Source organism: Myodes glareolus, chromosome 9 (assembly GCF_982192425.1).
Source record: "Myodes glareolus chromosome 9, mMyoGla1.1, whole genome shotgun sequence".
NCBI classification, from domain to species: Eukaryota; Metazoa; Chordata; class Mammalia; order Rodentia; family Cricetidae; genus Myodes; species Myodes glareolus.
The window spans coordinates 98,841,403-98,858,984 of NC_142034.1; the positions used below are offsets into that span (position 1 = coordinate 98,841,403).

At 43.6% G+C, this 17,582-nt stretch overlaps 1 protein-coding gene across 16 annotated transcripts in view; it reads left to right on the forward strand.

Annotated features, from left to right (window-relative positions):
• Rbfox1 (RNA binding fox-1 homolog 1) overlaps positions 1-17,582 on the forward strand; it is a 1,977,377-nt gene that overhangs the window by 779,914 nt on the left and 1,179,881 nt on the right. The window lies entirely within an intron of this gene.

Genomic DNA, 17,582 nt, shown 5'->3' on the forward strand with positions numbered 1-17,582 from the left:
TGGCTATACTGTCTGCCCAGGAAACCCCCAGGCTTCTCCTCTCCCTTCCAGCACTGAAATTACAGGCACATGCCATGACGATGCCCAGCTCATTATGTAGGTGCTGGTGGTCTGACCCTCACGCCTGCACAGCAGGAGCTTTACCCAATGAGGCTTCTCCCTAGCTCCCACCCTCTGTATTTAAAGGGCACCATGCACGGCTCCAGTATTCTCATGCTTAATCCCCATTAAGAACTCTAGGAGGTGAGTTACATTAATTTATTTTACAAGTGAATTCAGTAAGACTTTGGGAGCTTAAATACAACTTACCAGAAAGGATGGGTGGTTAGCAAGCAGCAGCATGGAGTTTAGAACCAAGAGTTGAGGAACTTGGCCACCTGTGTTCTCTGTCACTTTTTTTGTTCTGCCTCCTTTTCCATCTGATTGTTGGCACCGTTCCTCACATAACAGGTCCTCAGAGGGAAATGCATAAAATGAGGACCACACACATTGTGCCCTTGGCTAACATGCAGCAGCCAAAGCAGGGTTCCAGCATGTCCATTTACCTGGTATTTCTCCCTCCCCCACTTGTCTTCCAGCCATAGCATTGGTCATGGATCTGTAAAGCAGGAGCTTCGTGACATGAATGAAAGATGTAACAGAGTCCCCATCCTCTATGCAGGAGACAAGTAACCGTACATAGAAATAAATCATCTTTACAGGAGAAGGAAGAGTTTGTATGTTCTATTTTACAGATAGTCATGTCTTTGTGGGCATGTTCACATGTGTGAATTGTATTTTTTTTTGAATTATTTCTTTTTGACAATTTCATACATGCTCATAAAGTGCTGTGATCACAGTCACCCCCCATTAGCATCCCTCATCCTCCTCACATTCTTGCTGACCCCTTCCTCCTAACTGGTTTCCTCCATACTTCCATAGATTCTGTATATGTATGTGCGTATCTTTGTATGTCTGTAACTAACTCAATTTAAATAGGGTTGTTTTACAAACATAGATAGGAGATTTTGTACTGGAGTATCAGCAACTTACCAGTGTCTACACCATTCCAGAATTGACTTCCTGCCACCTTAGCAAATAGTAACTGCCAATTGCTCTTCAGGGCAGATGGGGTCTCATGTTCATTAGCAGTCTGAAGGCCGTGCCACACCCTGGATACCGTGTTTTCCAGAACTCCATCTCCACCTCCTGCATTGTTCCATGGTGTTATATAGGCTATCAATGAGAGGGAAGATGAGTATATTAGCTGTTATCAAAATGCGCAAAATGTTGTGTGTTACAAATCCAACCTTGTCTATTTTACAACACACCTAGAAAGCATTTATGATTGGTAGTATAAGAAAATTCTGTAACTTCTCCAATTAACAGTGGATCTGAAGCAAGACCAGCCTTTGAATCCATTGCTCTATGGACTCTCAAATCGCTCCTTTTCCCTCTATTTTTCTAACTGTCAGACAAGAAGAGGTGTTAAATGAAGTAGAGGTATTGCAGGCACATGAGGTGGAGTTGGTGGTATGTGATTTTTTTCCCCCAATCATTGTATGTAATGATTGCAGCAACGCTCATAATAGCTAAGTTATAGAAACAACCTAGGTGCCTGGCAACTAAGAATGTATAACAAAATGTGGTGTGTGTATGAGATATTTTTTAGCCATAAAGCAAAATGAAACTGTCATTTGCAGGGGAATGGATGGAAGTGAAGAATATCACTTGGTGAAGTGAAACAAGTTAGTCTCAGAGAGACAAATATTACTCATTTTCTCCAGCTTTTACATCGATTCATATGGTCTTGTGTGTACAGACTGAATGTAGTAAAAGGGTCTAGGACAACAAAGGGGGCTAGAGGGAGATGGGACTACACACGAAGTGCATTATATATGTGAAAAAAGTAGGACCCAAGTCTCTCACAGCCAAGCTCTTCAGCCCTTCTTTTGTCCAGCTTCTTGATTCCAATTTGTGTCTTCCCATCAGGCCGTGAGATCCATTTGGAAGGCAGCCAAGGTCACCAGTGTGCCTCCAATGAGTACCGTTTAGATGGAATCTTTTCTCCTTGAGTGCTGGATCCCTGGTGCTGGCAAGAGACTCGGTGCAAGCTAGAGGCCATATAGATAGATTCGTTGAAACAAGGATCTTATCAATGATCAAAAGAATTTATGAAAAATAATCACCATCCAGACCAGAGCGTATGTCAAATGGCCACGAGCACATGAGTATGAATGTTGATCACAATGAAGCTATAATTGGAAAAATCTCCAAAGCCTTTAGTGCCTTAGCCAGGGAACAGCAAAGCGGGCTCTGAGTGGAGGAGGTGCCTGCAAACAAGATACATTATCTCTTTATCTCACCCTTTCTTTGGGTTACTATGCGAAGTCGTTCGTCACTTTGAGGAAATGATTCATGCTTGCTCCAAGGATATTCTGTATGTTTGGAACCTGGGTTGAAGCGGGTGCATTTGTCATCTCTGGAGCGGCAGAAAGTTTCCAGTGCCCTCGGAACGGCTTGTTGCTCACTGCCTCACCCCTCTATTTAGTATTGCCAGACAATCCTGGTACAGTACAAAGCAATTTGTTTTCATATCATTTCCTTCATGCTTGCAAACACAACATGCATCACAGAGAAAGCCAATCATGAGCTAAAGAGGTAAGAGGATGATTTAATGCAGGAGACTGGTTCATTTGCTTTGGGGGATGAAAAACAATTATTCCAATAGGCCGGAGATGCGGCAGAAAACTGGGTGAGTGAGGAAGTGTGTGGCGGCCCACTGCTTTGCATAAGTGAGTCGTGAATGATTCTAAGGCGACGAAGCCTCGATTTTCCTATTCAAGCCTGAGAGCTGTATTTCAATTTCTATCAACTCTTCAAAAGACCCCAAACCCTAGTTTGAAACAATAGGAATGTAAGATCTTTCTCCCACACAGCTTGTTTTCGAAGGAGAGCAGTTCTTCTGCCTTTCTTGATACATGTTTTTACTCTCTCTTTGTGTTTTGATCACAAATATACTCTGGACTTATTTGATCTCTATAATAAGCTATGAGTGAATAACGAGGATTTTGGAGGATCAGTCACTGGATTGGGGTTTGTATCAGGGGAGAAACTTAACAGATGAGGGTGACCTTAGGACATGTTTCTGTCCCTGAAGGATGAAGGAATGTAGGTCCTTCACTAGTCATGGCAAAGGGTAGGTTCAAAGATAACTCCAGAGTCCTTCAGAGTCAAAAAGGAGGGCACGACATGGTTGCCTGTATCCTAGCTCTTTGCTCTCTGCGTTGTCTCTGGGGAGGTTGAATCTCAAGTTCATTGCTCTACCAGTTTAAAAAGCTATCCAGTAGCAAGCTTACTGGGTACTAGTGAGGACTCTGAGAGCACTAAGGGCCATGTCTCAGTAGTGCTCCACCGAGTGCTCGGCCTCCTCTCCTCTCTCCTTTGTCCCCGAGGGGCTGTTTGCACAGGTCCCTTCTTGTCACTGTCAATCTATAGGGCCATTTTATGAAGTTCTGACAAAATAGCTGAGGCTCAGCAGTTGTAAGGAAAGAAGTTGATTTAACTCAGGGTTCTGGAGAACCCTGCACCCCAGCCTGATGAGGAAGCAGAAAAGGAAGAGGCTCTATGCAGAAGAGGCTAACTGCGTCAGTTGGCTTTTATGGCTTTTTTTTTAAATAGTGCTATCTTTTTAATTTAAGAATATTCTTTTAAACAATTCATTTATTTAGAGTCTTGTACATGCACACAATGAAATATCAACCTATCTACCTTCCATGTCCTCCTTTCAACTCTTCCTGCTTTCCCTAAACATATAACCCTCCCAATTTCATCTTTCTCTGTCTCTCTCTTGCTCTCTCTCTCTCTCACACACATATCACACACACACACACACACACACACACACACACACACACACACACATTAAGTCCATTTATAGCACCCCATATATACCCTGGTGTTGGACCATCCACTGTAATATGGAGGGTCTACCAGTGGCCACACCCCCAGGGAAGAATGATTTTCCCTCCCTAAACTCCCCAGTTAGGGGTGGGGCCACCTGAGTTTTTTCTCCGGCCACATCTTAGCAGCATATCTTCGAAGTTAATTAACTCCTGGAGACCAGCATAATGTAACTTCTTGGTCTGACCGCTCCCATGAGGATCTCCCTTTGAAGGTTTTATCCGTCCTCAATATGCTCACACTGAAGAGTAAGCTCCAATCCATGAGCTTTGGGCCACACTTCCAAAGCAGGTATTTCTTTCACAACCGGTTCCTCATGAACATTCAAACATCTACCAAAACTCATCTCAAAGAAATCTAGGCTCTGCCAGTGTCCCCCTCACCATCTTCAGGGAGACCAGCCTTTCCCCTAACCCCCCTCTCATATGCATTTCTTCTCTAGTGACACTGCACACCTAATCGGAGTCTGTTCAGATCTGCTCCCACAGCATGAAAACAGTTCTCTAATACACAGGGTTGATCAGGTTAGTGTCATTGGTAAACAGCCTGTGGTGCCCAGGGTCATCGCCCTTAAAGGATCAGAACCAGATTCTCTCTCCATACGATTTCATAGGCCCCCTCTAAGCTCTCACCACCGAGCCTGCTCCCTTCTGTTCTTTGTCCTGTATTCCTGACATATACCTCTTCCTTCTGTCCCCTGGAAGCCCTCTGTCTCCTTCCTTCTTCTTTGTCCTTTGCAGAGACTGTTCCTGTGTATCCAAAACACCACCCTTCCTCTGCCACGCCTGAAAACTGTGTCTCTGCAACCTGGTAATATATAGTTAGTGTTCAGTAAAGCGCTTGATATGAGGAAAGCATCCACCAAGTGCGTGAGTGAATGAGGCAAGAACTCTGGGGAACTGTCCTCTTGGCATTGTGCTCCTGGTGGATAGATGCTTGTGTGCTCTGCAGACTGCAGTGGGGAGATGGGGAAAGAGAGAGCAGCCTCATGGAGGAAGAGCCTGACAATCGTATCTTTGGAAGGAAACTGGGCACCACACCGACAGTTATGTGAAAAGCACATATCTTTAATGGGATGGAAAAATGTCATTTTACCCCTGTGGTCTCCCTCTCATGCCTGTTACCTCCTTAGACTCATGAAAAAAGGATCAAATGATTCCAAATCATGGGGCATTATGGGAAAGACCTGAGTAGTGTCTTTCAAGTCTCTGAGGTCTTCAGAAGTAGGGGAAATGAAAGAAGTTGTTATATATATATATATATATATATATATATATATATATATATATAATATCAGCTTAAGGAACAGTGGCAACTAAAGATGCTATCACTGTGGTACCTCAGATGAAATCCTGTATCAGTCAAGGACGGAAGGTGAGAACCAAGGGCATCATTTTGAGTGCAGACTCAATTAACCACAGTATGACAATATATCTTCATTAAGCTGATGAATGTGTCCTGAAAACACAAGGTGTTTGTTAATACTAAGGAAATGAGGAGGCTGAGGAGGCTGCTCAGTGAATATAGTGCTTAATGAGCAAAGCTGAGCACCATATAGATCCCTAGAACCCAGGTAAAGCTGGGCACAGTAGCAGGAGTCTATAATCCTGCTATTCCTACAATTAGACGGGACAGAAGAATTCCCAGCAGTGTGTGGGTCATTGTGTGCACAGTGGCGAAAGAAAACAAGACCCAGTCTCAAAAATGTAAAATATAAGGACCAATGCCTGAGGTTGTCTTGTGATTTCCACATATGTGTGTCCTGACTCATCACACCACACACACACACACACAATCACACACACACAAAAAGTATATACATGTGAGTGTGTGTGTGTGTGGTAATCAGGTATAAAGGGTGTGCAAATCTGTTCTCTGCAGTTTTCTGTTTATATAAAAATGTTCTTAAAACCAACAGCACTGAAGTGTGTGGGGGGAAGCTGAAAGTCATGAGCAATCATTTCTCTCCCAGCCCCAGTAATGCGTTTTCTTTCCCAGCGCCCGCAGCCAAGACTAAACTGTGATCCTGCCCTTCCACACCAGGGAGCTCTCCTAGGAGCAGTATCCTGCAGCTAGTGGCAGCACTACCATACCCAAGACCGTTCCCTTATGTCTTGCAAGAGGATTTTATTTCTGTACTTCCAGAGGCACTCCGCCGCCGCCAGGGGCGACTAGCTGCACGCCTCTCGCGCTATTGTTCGACACACTGGGAGAAAATGAGCCTTCTTGTCAGAGTCTGGGTCCCTGAGCAAATAAACAGAGATGAAAAATGGTGCACAGGGGTGGCGAGGATCAGGGAAAGGGGAGGGGGTGAGTGACTGGGAAGCGGTGTTTCTCTCAGCTCAGAGTCTAAGTAGGACTCCTGCCTCTCATGTACCTGCTTGCTGTCTTCTGCCCAGAGCCACCCAGCTCAGGGTGAAGGAGCTAGAAGCACCACAGACCTGGAAGCTTCTTAAAGGAAAGAGCTTCTAAAGGTCAGCTTTCCACCCGGACTTGTGTGGCCTGCAACAGCCTTTCTGTGTGAGCTGCTTTTCTGGTTGCTGTGAACTGATAACCTGGCTGAAGCAACTGAAGGGGAAAACGGGTTGTTTGGGCGCAAGGTTGGAGGGTACAGGCATTCATTGTCGGGAAGGCAGGCTGAGGGGAGCTTGTGGCAGCTGGTCACGTTGTCTCCACAACCCAGGAACAGAGCAATAATGCCCGTGGTCGGCTCACTTTCTCCTTTGACAATTTCTTTCATTACGATTTTGCATATGCTGTGTAACTGCTTGTGAGAATACATACATGATTACAGAGGCCTCGGTCCGGACTCCTAGAGCTAGCATGAGAAGAGGCTGAAAACTCCCCCGCCAATTGTGAGTTCCAGGAACTCAACTAGGGTCCTCCGCTGCTCCACTTTCTCCTTTTGATTCAGTTCGGGACTCCAGCTCGTGGAATACACTGCAGACATTCAAGGGAGTTCTTCTCGTTTCAGCTCATCTGATCTAGGATTTCTCTCATGGGAAGCCCAGAGGCTGGGCTCTTCCCTCAGTCTGGATCCTGTCGAGTTGACAATCGCTGTTAGCTGCCACTCTCCCTCTGTCGCCGCTTGTCGTCTCTGTCCGGTCGCGTTGCTGCACACATTTCTGAGCTCAAAATCAATGAAGCCCAAAGACCTTTTCAGATCACATTAGTGATTTGATATAAATCTGAGGATTCCTCTTTAGAGACTTCTCAGATCACTGTGGAGTGAAAGGATGAGGTAAAGGCTCTGGGGTGGCCCAGTTTCACCCCCAGCTAGGTAGTCAAGGCAACCCCATTTATCATCTACAAACCCTGGCTTCTTTAGACACATAATAAAGAAACCTCAAGGCCTGCTTCTTAAGACTGTGAGCGTGAGGAGTGCCAGCCTGAGCACGGGCCTTTTGACAGCGCCAAGCATCTTGTAATTTTCCTATAAATGTGAGCACTTCAAAATCAATTGTGTGTCCTTTAAAATGCTAAGCACTAACATTTCCCATTTTATCTTACTTGGGTGGATGTGAAGAGGTGGAGAGCTGTTGACAGGCCTTGTCTTATCTTAGAAAAAGATTAGAAATTGCCTGTCTTGATATGATTTCATTGGAAGGGACCTAAATTTGTTTGGATTAATAATTCACTAATCAATCTCATAGGTTGAGATCAAGTGAAGAAGTCTCATTTTCCCCCACTGTTAATAATTCAGATAGATTGCATTTATTGAGCAATTGCTGTATGCCAGACTCAGGGCAAAGTGCTCTGGCTGGTTCTCTCTAATGTTCCTGACATAGGAGGTCATCCTACAATTCATGCCACTTAGTGCCCAGGAAGTTAAGAAAATATTCTAGTATCATACTATTGCTGTGTTTAAACACCCTGGTCAAAGGTGGCTTAGGGAAGAAAGAATGAATGTTAACTGATAATTGCACATCATGGCCCATGACTTCCTGGAAATCAAAGCAGGAACTCAAGAATCCAGTCACACAACATCTACAGCCACGAGCAGAGACACAGCACCAATGCTATCTGTCCTTTTTTCGGGGGGTGGGGTGCAGCCTAGGGAATGGTGCTTCCTATAGTGGACTGAGTAAATTAACAAACAAGACAATCCTCCACATATATTTTCACAGGCCAATAGGATCTAGGTTGTTCCTAATCTGAGACTGTCATCCCTGGTGAATCTAGGTTGTGGTAAGTTAGCATTTAAAACTCAGCAGTACATGAATATTTTGAATAAGGGTGTGAGTAGGTTTGAGAAGTATTCTGATGACTCCACAACGACTGATTTTGTTCAATAGCCGTTAGTCAATTGGTTCAAAATATCTTCCATCTCCCAGTTTTTATGGGCAGAAGGAAGCCAGTGCAGACACAGAAGGTTCTCCTGGAGTCTGTTTCCTCTCCCCTTATTTCAGTTCTCTGCCAAGGTCTATAGAGGGCACTGCATGCCTCTCAGGGGCTGGTTGTGAAGAGCAAATGTTTAGCATGTTCCCAAGGAAGGTCTTTTGGCTGCTCACAGACTGTGAAAACATGGAGGGAGAGATGCGCAGCAATCACAGAAACAAGAGTGTGTTTTTTAAAATGGAAAACCAAACGAGTGAAAATGAACAACAATAACAAACAAGCAAACAAACAAAAAAGGGCCTTTACGTCTTTTGTTATCCGTAGTCTGGAATTAATTGCTGCCCCTTGCTTTGCCAGTGGATACAATGAACATCAGGGAGGGATTCCACACCATCTTACTGTCTTTTCTTTGTTTAAATCTTAAAAATTTTGGCATCGTGATTACATAATGTGATGTGATTACAATCTCTCCTGATAACACGCTCGCCTCTCCTCGTCCTGACACTGCCACTTCCTTCTTTCAAACGGCTCCCTCTTATTCTCATGTCCTCCTTTTCTTCCCTTTCCCTTTCTTCTTTTCCCCTTGTGCTTTTCTCCCTCCTCTTCCTTTCCCTTTCTTTCCTTGGGCTGCATGCATGCAGTCTTACCTGCTGTGTGTTCATAATAGCAAAGGCCATGGTGTTCCAGAATACAGTGACCCACCCCACAGTCTCCCAATCCATCAGTTCCCACAACCCATTCATCCCTTCTTCTGTGCTCCCTGAACATTGCAGAGGATGTCATAGATGTGGGGCCAGGCACACAGTTATCACTTATTCCCATCCCTTTGACCAGATATGGGTCCCTCTTTGACCGTTGCCCACTGCTGAATAAGCGTCCCTAGTGGAGGCTGAGACTGATACAAGTCTATATGAATAAACATGTTTAGAAGGCAATTTGGCTATGTGACCATCTTCCCAAATATCAGTAGTAGATTTTGCTCTTTTTGCTGATTGTTTCTACTTTTAGTACAGATCCTACTTTTTCATCTTCAACTTTTCTAGCCAAACCAAATAGCATTTCCAAACCTACTACGCAACTCCAACTAAGTTACTCAAAGTGTCAAAGGGACATTCGGAAAATACAACTGAAACCCTTTGATAGTGTCTATGTTAGTTATAAAGTCTCATCCAGTGTTCAAAATTAATTCTGGGACATGAGATTATTGAATGAATGGGGTGTGATTTATGATCACCAGGACTTCCAAGACACTATCAATCACTTTCTTGCTAGAGAGAGGATGTCCTGATGACTGGAGCAGGAGAATTTCTCACTTGGGTCTAGAGTGCTATGTGTAGGTTTTGTGGGTTCTCAGCCCCAAGCAACAATCAGTTTAGTTCACTGCCATGTCCTTGTGAGTGCCTGCCATATCTACACATCTTTTCAATTTTTAAAATGATAGATTTTTAACCTTTACCTTGGAACAAAAACATGGATAAGCTTTCTTAGGCTTGTAAACAATTGTGTAGTTTTTCTTGATAGACTTTTTCCCCCATGTAAGCATGCCTTAGAGACTTGCCTAGGAGAGATCGTGATGGGTCAAAATTTTGGCAGAAGAAATTTGGACTGTAATTGGTCAAATATTTAATGTCATCATGCTTGTACTTCTGGGACCAAAAGTTCTCATCAAATTTATTGAGATTGCTGTAACATTTTGGAACAGATTGCCCGTACTATATTTGGAAAAGGAGAAATCTAAGTGATAGAAGGGATATGTGTACAGCCTACCCCTCGATTTTTTTTTATTATAGTTGACATTTAGACAACTCCGAAACTCTTACTATTCTGTTGTATAGAAAAGCAATGCAACTCAGTTCTACAGAGTGCTATTATACAGCTGTAAGAGTCCGGGAAAGGATGGACAAAATATTCCTTGACAAACTCTAGGAAAGCACATCATGCTGTGCCAGTATTTGGAATGATCAGCTCAGCATTTGTATTGGAAAAGGTAACATGCTCAGCTTTGCCTTATCTGAAGACCTATTTTTATACTGTGGTTTTCAATTCTGTAAAAAAACATGTTCAGTACAAGGTAGTGACATCTTGCCTTCAGCTGTGGTTAATGACCTGTTCACCCATGGTGGATTTTACAAGGAGGTGCTTTATTGGTGAGAAGACATTCCTTTGTTCTTCTCTTGTGACCAAGAGAAGGCCACTGTGCTGCCAGCTTACAGAGACGGTGATGTGAACGGTAACCCTCCCGTTATTTAGTGTGATATTAACAGTCCTGGGGTAGGGTGGGGAATTCTGTGCTCCTCTAAGGGTCTTGAAGTCCAGTATTTTTGCCATAATGGAATCCTCCCACATCTGTAAGTGACCTGAACTTATAAGGTGACACAGAAATGACCAGACTCTGCCACTGTACTCATCTCTCAAACTTCCAAGAGCAGCGGTTTCTGTCCTTTTTCATACCACACACACAGTACAGGCAAAATTAGCAGCCATATTAGCAGGTTAGGCTTCAGTCATTGAAGCATGCTAATACGGGAGGGGCCTACTGTTGAAAAGGAGAACAAGAGAAAACATTCTCTGGCAGGAGTTGGAGAAATAGCTGAGTCAGTAAATGCTTGCCTTGCACGCATGAGGACCTGAGTTCCATGCCTAGCATCCACTTTTTTAAAATGACAGTTATGGTGGTGTACACTTGTAATTCTCCCTCTTGGGAAGTGGAGATGGGGTTCTCTGGGGCTCATTGGCCTGTCAACCTAGCCTACTTGTTGATATGAAGTCAAGAAAAGTCCCTGTCTAAAAACAAAGTGGTGAGAAGCCCCTGAGGAACAACAACCAAGGTCGTTCTCTGGGCTCTGTGTGCATGTGCAGGCATGCATGTGCATTTGCATTTATACACACACACGCACACACACACATGCACACATTTAAAAAGTAGAGTCTCAGGCAGGAGACATGACTCATGGTGCACACTTGACAAATAATGTAGATGAGACCCTAAGACAGTGGGACATGATGTGGATAATGCTGGAGAAGGGGCTTCATAGCTATTCTATTACTAGACCACCAAAACCACAGGGAAGGCTTCACAGCGTCTGCCTTTGTGACACCAGCCCTCTCCTCACCGGATCAAGAAAACTCTGATTTCTGGAATAGAGACACAGACATCAATATATTTAAGTGTTCCTTGGGAATCCTGAAAACAGACACACACAAGTATTTTTACAGGAACTGAGCAGGGTGTATTCAATGTATTTAGGAATGTGTGTGTGTGAGAGAGAGAGAGAGAGAGAGGGAGAGAGAGAGAGAGAGAGAGAGAGAGAGAAGGAGAGAGAGAGGAGAGAGACAGACAGACAGAGAGATACACACACAGAGAGAACACATATGAGCATCATGGATGTAGCAGATGTAGCAATAATTTTTGAAAGATAGAAGGCCATGGATTTGAAAAAAGGTAAGGTGGGGGTGTGTTAAAGTGTTTAGAAAAAAGGAAAAGTATATAATTATATTATTATCCCAAAAAATTGAGAGAGTAAACCAAATATTTGAAAAAAAGGCAGTAAGAGTGTTCCCAGGTATTTCTTTTGCACAGGCGGAACTGGAAGCCAGTGAGCTAGAGGAGCGCTAATAGAAGAGAATGGATACAAGCGGAGGAACCATCTGCTCTTACCGGCCTACGAATCTGCTCACTTTGTTCTTCACCAAGCACTGGGGCCCTGCTGTGTGTTACATGTAGAGCTAAGAATCAAGGCGACAAAGAGGTGATGACAAGAAAGACAAAGTCTTCTATGGTGGCTATTATAATTCTTACATTATACACATAAAAAGTTCCACCAAATGAAAATGAGGCCGCCAAAATGTTTCTGAGTAGTGGGCATCTTTGCATCTGTGAAGATCTATCTTCTGGTTCTATTGCTTATGTGACCCCCAGGGTTCCTCTTTTCCTTTTGCCTAATTTTTCTGTGATGAAATTGGTAGCAAGAAAGTCAGAGTCTTGCCACTGCTAGGATGCTCAGCTCGGCTCTTTCAGGGCTCCTGGGAAGTCCCATAAAAAGAACATGCTTGAATAATCTGCAGTCAGGGTCTTCTCCACTTAGGCAAGGTGCTAAATTTGCCCAATATGAGGCCACCTGCTCATATGTCATCGGTTGGCACCAGCCCACACATTCGAACGCCAGACTGCATAAAATGAAGTTGACCTGATGCTTGGTGACAGTGACTTTCTGATACAAGGGAAATCGCATTCGGTTAGGGTGGAGGGCAGAATGAATGGGTGGATCGAGAAATGGATGCTTGGATACTGATAGCTTTGCTTAGAGGATGACTTGCTGTGGTCCAGCTGGGTCAGTAGCAATGACCAGCTCTTGTTCTTGCTGTCTGCATATCAGTGGCAATTGAGGGAAAAGGGGAGCATCTGGCTGTGTGTGTGAGAGCGAGAGAAAGAGAGAGGGAGAGAAAGAGAGAGAGATTGAGAGAAATAGAGGGAATGTGTATAGGTAAATCTGTTTGTGCAGGAGGGTGCACATGTCCGTACATGTACACATGTAGAGGCTGAAGGTCAGTCTTTGGTGATGTTCCTTTGGTACCACCCATATTGGTTTTTGAGACAAGGTCTTTTCACTGAACCCAGAGCTTTTCTTAGTCTGGCCCCAGGGATCCTCTTCCCTCTACCTTCTTAGTACTGAAATTACCAGCTCAAACCACAATGCCTAGCTCGTTTTGGTTGTGAGCTCAACATTCTTATGTTTTTGCAACAAGCGCTTCAGCAACTAAGACAGATGCCTCCCCAGTGGCTGGCTTCTTTTCTGCAGCCGGGTTCTGCTGACCAGCCAAGCATCACATTGCTTGTACTTCACTGGCCTTTACTCTGGACCAGAGCGAGCAGGTCAAGGCAGGTACAGGCAAGAGACATTCAATAAGTCAATTTTGTCTTGAATTTCGAATATGTGATACACAAGGCAATGTGCTGTCTAGTCGGTCACCCTGGAAGCCTCCTACGCACTAACATCGATATGGCCATTAGAGTGTTTTTGTCGATATGAGGTGATCTCATCTTAAGTAGAAGGTCTACCAAAGGAATAATGTTTTAAGACAAAGCTCTCTGAAGCTGCCTCTGGCTCGGTTGCCTTTGAAATCATTTCTGAATTCTGTCCGACATGGGAAGCGCTCAGCTTCCTGCAGTGTCCAAGGAGATTCTCTTCATAACACGGTGTTCAGTTCTGTGATAAACTTTAACAGGGTGCACTCAGAAAGCTCGGTGGCAACCTGAGCAGTGGTTTAGTGGCACAGATAGAAGATCAGAGGAAACCTTAATTCGGCTCTTATATTTAGTCTAAGCAGAAACCTAGTCCTTTCATTGGAAAGTTGGTGGATGAAGTATACAGTTGTGCAGAGGGAACCGTCAAGGAAGTCAGTGAGTGATTTGGAGTGGTTTTTCCTGGCAGCTACCTGATGGCTTTATTTGTTTAAGGCTCTGTGTCCTTGAAGATGGCTGGGATTTTACAACCCCTGTCATTCTAGGCTGTTTTGAGCAAGAAGCACTGTTACGTTTTTTTGGTAAAGATCTATTTTAATGTGTGTGTGTGTGTGTGTGTGTGTGTGTGTGTGTGTGTGAGAGAGAGAGAGAGAGAGAGAGAGAGAGAGAGAGAGAGAGAGAGAAACATACCCCTTAAAGCAAGTGTCCATAGAGGCCAGAAGAGGGAATCAGATCTCCTAGAGCTACGATTCCAAGAGGTTGCAGGCCACTGAACATGGGCACAGCGAACCAGACTCAGGTCCTCTAAAGAGCAGTGTGCTCTCCTCACCTCTGAGCCATCTCTCCTGTTCCTGCATTATTTTAAAGACTCAACAATTGCAGGAGTGGGGGGAAACAGAGCCATTCAGAGACTGAATTCCATTTTTAAAGTTTCCAAAGATGAAATAGAAAACCTCTTTGGAGCTAAAAGGCTAAAGGGAAAAACGAATTCCACATAAAAGTCAATCGCTCTGTGCGCTGACACCCAGTGACAGAGCTAATAATTGTGTCCATGTAAAATCAGACCCTCTTGTTACTTTTTAATGAAGTCTGTCTGATTCTGTGATATTTTTGGCCTAGGAAATGAAAGAGATGTTTTATTAAATGAAGCTAGGTCTACATAGGTATCATATTTGAATATAAGTGTGTAATCCCATCATACAATGAAAAGAAAATATAACAAAAAAATCAGAGACATGGTTGCAATTTAATGAGCTTATTTTCCTAGGAAGTATTGTGATTATCCCCATGGACAGGCAGCCTCACAATTAGTGCTTTGCATGGGAACAATCACAGGCGTGATTGGAAGGAAAAGGAAGGTTTTGTCTACCCGTTCTTGGACCTTCTGCCTCAGCGTCGGTCCCTGCTGGTGTTGAGAAGTCCAACTCCACCAGCAGCCAAGAAATATGGAGACTATTTCCAAAGGTGTGTACCTAAGATATTGACAGAATTTGCAAGTATTTTCCCAGAGTGGCAGCAAGCCCTTACCTGTCTAAGCCTGGTCATCTGACTTGTCAACCTGGAAGCTTGCCTGTATTCTCCAGGTGTCTCCCATTTCCTCTTATTCCTTCCCTTTGCATCTCTCCTTTTTCTCTTTTATTCTCTCCCTCCTTCCAACATTAAAGATGCTCTATGAAACTTCAGTACTATGCAAAACTCTTTTTCCCAAGGGTGATAATGCCAAAGATGTACGTTTTCAAAGGTGAGTCTATGTTCTTTCAGGCTTTGGTGGTACCCTTCATGTGGCTGAGTTTATGCCCAGTTCATATGTATATGCTTGCATACATGTATTTGAATTTGTCTGTATGTGCTTGTACATACATGTGTGGACATGAATGTGAATTTGTGTGTGCATGAGCATGTGTCTACATGTGTAACATGAGGTTCGGCTTGTTGGGGTTTCTGTCCCGCCCAGTACCCCACAACCGACAAGCCCCAAAGAAAATCACACAGAAGACTCCGTAAGATTATAAACTGATTGGCCCATTAGGTCAGGCTTCTTATTAGCTCTTGTAACTTATATTAACCCATTATTCTTACCTATGTTAGCCACATGGCTCGGTACCTTTCTCAGTGGGGCAGGTCACGTCTTGCTTCTTCAGAGTCTGGGCAGGAGTGGGAGGAATAGGCTTCCTTCTTCCCAGAATACTCCTGTTCTCCTCGCCCTGCCTCTACTTCCTGTTTAGCTAACCCACCTATACTTCCTGCCTGACCAATCAGCATTTATTTAAAATATGATTGACAGAATACAGACAATTCTCCCGCACCATACATGTATGTCCATTAGTCCATTAGTGTGCACATATATTTGGGCTTGTGTTTCACACAGCTTTGTGTAGCTGGAAACATGCAGTCATGTAGAGGTTCTGTGATGTCAGTTGGGTTTGTTGCTCTTGAACCTGATATGTTTGGTCTGATGGCTCAAAAGTAAACATCTTCTATATACAATTCTCCATCCTGAATTAAACACTCAATCCCACAGCTACAGAAAATCAGCTGGGACAGTCCCTGTGGGAGGGAAGTACATTCTTCTGTACCGCCTCTGCTTTGTTGACTTGAGAGAAAGAGACACAGAGTAAAGGGGATAGAATAGTTCAGGAAACTGCAGCCCTGCCTTGGAGGACAGCAAGATAGTTCAGCAGTTAAAGGTGTCTGCAGCCAAGCTGGGTGACCTGAGTTCAATTCCCAGGAGCACATGAAGGAAGGGAGCTGACTCACACAAGTTGTCCACTGATGACTACATATACCCTATGTGTGCTCTCTCTTTCTCCTCTGTCTCTCTCTCTCTTTCTCCCCCCCTCTCCTTTCTCTCTCTCTCTCTCTCTCTCTCTCTCTCTCTCTCTCTCTCTCACACACACACACACACACACACACACACACACAATAACAAATAGTACAGCAACCAATTTAATAAAAAAGAAATATGTTACTTTGTCCCATAACTAACAAGGTTAATTTGCTTACATAGTTCTGATGCTATTTTCCAAATAGTTGTACTAAAACTTCCCCAAAGCCCAAAGTAATCAATGAGCAGTTTGTCGGGGAGGGAAAGTAATTTTAGACTTTAACGTACTTTGCTAACATCAAACTCACATTCACTAATTGTTTCACTCATGTATGCTTGGTTCCTACCGTCACGGCTACTGAATGATGGCTTTCTAACTCCATCAGGCTGCCATGCTCCAGTTGAAGTTCATTTCTTTACTTATGCATCAGGTTATAATTTGTACATAGGTATGTTGGCACGAGTTTATGTTTTATTTATTGAGCTGTAACCACTACTACATTCACTTTTCACTGTGTGTGTATGTTCATGCATGCACACACATGCTTGTACATGTTTGTGTGTGCAGGCACATGCAACCTGAGGTGTCCATTCTTGCCTTCCATTATTTTTTGAGGCAGGGTCTCTCTTTTGTTATTCGCCATTGATAGGCCAAGTACTGTGTACTTTCATGGATTTACCTGTCTCCACTTCCCATCTTGCGACAGGAACTCTGAGCTCAGAAACACACACTACCGAGTTTATCTTTCACACGCCTTCTAGGGATTCGAACTCAGGTCCCCATACTTGTATGGCAAGTATTTTACCCATCAGGGCACTTCCCTAACATTCACCTATTTTCATCTTGAACTTTCACTAAATTGAGTCACCCTTTCAAGCTGACTTTGGACAAAACCCCATAATTCTTTTTTTTTATTGTTTTCATTGAGCTATACATTTTCTCCTCCCCCTTTCTTCCTCCCCTCTCTCCTTTTACCCTCTCCCAGGACCCCCATGCACCCATTTTACTCAGGAGATTTTGTCTTTTTCACCTTCCTATGTAGGTCTCTCTTAGGGTTCTCTTTGTTGTCTAGCTTCTCTGGAGTTGTGGCCTGTAGGCTGGTTTTCCTTGGCTTTATGTCTAAAAACCACTTGGAGGCATCACAATCCCGAACTTCAAACTCTACTATAGAGCTACAGTAATAAAAACACCCCATAATTCTTTGATAGCATCTTTATTTATTGGTAACACACAAGATTCCAGTCACTGTCATGTACTTTTCTGCCCTCAGCCCTGGGGTCTGTCTTGGTTCCAAGACTCTTTTATTCCTCTCATTAGAGAATGATATTTAGACGTAAAGGACTGAGTGCCCATGGCTTCCAGGACCTCTTAATAAACAAGATAAGTAAAATTAAGGAAAAATATAAATGAACCCACATATATTTCTATATAACTAAGTTTTTTAAAGCCCTACATTCTCTAAGTCATGCATTTCTCTCAATAGAATACATTATCTGGGTTATTTGTTCCTTCCT